The sequence below is a fragment of the Schistocerca cancellata genome, unplaced genomic scaffold (genome assembly GCF_023864275.1).
Source record: "Schistocerca cancellata isolate TAMUIC-IGC-003103 unplaced genomic scaffold, iqSchCanc2.1 HiC_scaffold_995, whole genome shotgun sequence".
Taxonomy (NCBI): domain Eukaryota; kingdom Metazoa; phylum Arthropoda; class Insecta; order Orthoptera; family Acrididae; genus Schistocerca; species Schistocerca cancellata.
Genome location: NW_026047001.1, coordinates 187501 through 190000, shown reverse-complemented (window position 1 = coordinate 190000; position 2500 = coordinate 187501). Strand labels below are relative to the sequence as shown.

Here is a 2500-nt window from a genome sequence, read left to right as displayed (position 1 = left end):
GACTCTGTTTGCATGTATTAGCTCTAGAATTACCACAGTTATCCAAGTAACGTGGGTACGATCTAAGGAACCATAACTGATTTAATGAGCCATTCGCGGTTTCACCTTAATGCGGCTTGTACTGAGACATGCATGGCTTAATCTTTGAGACAAGCATATGACTACTGGCAGGATCAACCAGGGAGCTGCGTCAACTAGAGCTGAGCAGCCGGCCGCCCGGGAGTGTGTCCCGGGGGCCCGCGCGAACACGCAAGCGTCCGCTCAATTATTCTGCAAACAGGAGGAGGCTGGGCTCCCCTGCACAATACACCTCGAAACCCTCTCAGGTCCCGGCGGCGCGCAGCGCCGTCCTAAGTACTTGGTCGGGTTCGAGAGAGGCGCAATCGCCCGGAGTTAGGCGAGTAGACGCTTTAGGTGCGACCACCCGTGCTCCCAACTGAGCTTGCCGCTGCCGACAGAGGCCCGGGAGCGTGCTGTCGTGGCATTGCCGGCGGGAGACAACACGCGCCACCTACGGTGACCGGCAGCTCCAACGCCAGCGCCACAGAAGGGCAAAGGCCCCACGTGGGTGCCGAAGCGAACTCTCCCAGCACAGCGCACGTGCCAACACGTCCGCACAACTGCGATACAAACCACCAGCGAGAACCGCTGGGGCGACCGAGCAGCAGACGGCGTCGCGGCGCCGAGTGCCGGGCGGCGGCGCATCCTCAACGCACACAGTCCTCAATCGGACCAGCACACTGCAGATGTCCACCGCGCTTCGCACCGGGTCCGCGAGGACCCACTTTGGCTGCACGGCGCCGCGCGCAGGGTGCCCCGGCGCGCAGCTGCGCCGCCTGCCGCGTCCGTCGGCCGGCGCGCCTGCCACTGGGCGCCCCCACCAGCCGGCTGTAGCGCGTGCGCCCACGCACCGCGCGGCCAGCACGCCGGGCGGCCCCCCCTCACCGGCCGGGGACAGTCCCACCCACCCACAGCCGCGTATCGCTTCACACCCAGATTCACATTCACGTTCGTTGGTATGGTGGGGACCGCTTCGTAGCTGTACCGATCGTTGCCCTCACAGATGTACCTCCAGCAAGATCAACCGCACCACAACGGGTTACCAGTTGTTCATTTGCGTAACGTCACCAGTAAACGTACACGTCCATCCCCGTTTGCAAAGTCAACTATTATTGCATGCCTGCCTGTCAGGTGTCAAGACACACTACATTCGCTCACATCCACGCAACAAAATGTGCCCGACTAGAGGGCACGTGGAAGGTGCCCCCGTACATATGCGATCTCCATTGCGCGACCAACTGTCAACCGGCCTCTGTAGCATGTCGCAGATGTGGAACGCGGGGCACCGTGCTATCACATTGTGTGAGAAGAGACTACTACGTCTGCATACACGCGCCACTACATGAACAGACGGCTCATGCTGATCGCCATCCACTGCGTCCATTACTCCCACACGTCTCTATGGCGTACCACACTGCAATGCAGCTGTTATGGGGAGATGACACATAGCTGTGTACACAACATTCTGAGCCGGTTGCGGTTGGACAACAATACATTAATGTAACGTGTCATATGCCAATTACAGAGCAGGGTAAGGCACAACGTGGGTTAGGTTAAGGCACAACGTGGGTTAGGTTAAGGCACAACGTGGGTTAGGTTAAGGCACAACGTGGGTTAGGTTAAGGCACAACGTGGGTTAGGTTAAGGCACAACGTGGGTTAGGTTAAGGCACAACGTGGGTTAGGTTAAGGCACAACGTGGGTTAGGTTAAGCCACAACGTGGGTTAGGTTAAGCCACAACGTGGGTTAGGTTAAGCCACAACGTGGGTTAGGTTAAGCCACAACGTGGGTTAGGTTAAGCCACAACGTGGGTTAGGTTAAGCCACAACGTGGGTTAGGTTAAGCCACAACGTGGGTTAGGTTAAGGCACAACGTGGGTTAGGTTAAGGCACAACGTGGGTTAGGTTAAGGCACAACGTGGGTTAGGTTAAGGCACAACGTGGGTTAGGTTAAGCCACAACGTGGGTTAGGTTAAGCCACAACGTGGGTTAGGTTAAGCCACAACGTGGGTTAGGTTAAGCCACAACGTGGGTTAGGTTAAGCCACAACGTGGGTTAGGTTAAGCCACAACGTGGGTTAGGTTAAGCCACAACGTGGGTTAGGTTAAGCCACAACGTGGGTTAGGTTAAGCCACAACGTGGGTTAGGTTAAGCCACAACGTGGGTTAGGTTAAGCCACAACGTGGGTTAGGTTAAGCCACAACGTGGGTTAGGTTAAGCCACAACGTGGGTTAGGTTAAGCCACAACGTGGGTTAGGTTAAGCCACAACGTGGGTTAGGTTAAGCCACAACGTGGGTTAGGTTAAGCCACAACGTGGGTTAGGTTAAGGCACAACGTGGGTTAGGTTAAGGCACAACGTGGGTTAGGTTAAGGCACAACATGGGGGTAGATTGCGGTACAAATTGCGTTACATTGCGGTGCAAATTGCGTTACATTGCGG

At 56.4% G+C, this 2500-nt stretch overlaps 1 non-coding gene across 1 annotated transcript in view; it reads right to left on the bottom strand.

Annotated features, from left to right (window-relative positions):
• LOC126150707 (small subunit ribosomal RNA) overlaps positions 1-184 on the bottom strand; it is a 1909-nt gene extending 1725 nt beyond the window's left edge. Inside the window, exon 1 of the ribosomal RNA XR_007531575.1 lies at positions 1-184. This exon is cut by the window's left edge and continues 1725 nt beyond it. This is a non-coding gene — a ribosomal RNA (small subunit ribosomal RNA).
• Between the last annotated feature and the right edge of the window lie 2316 nt (positions 185-2500).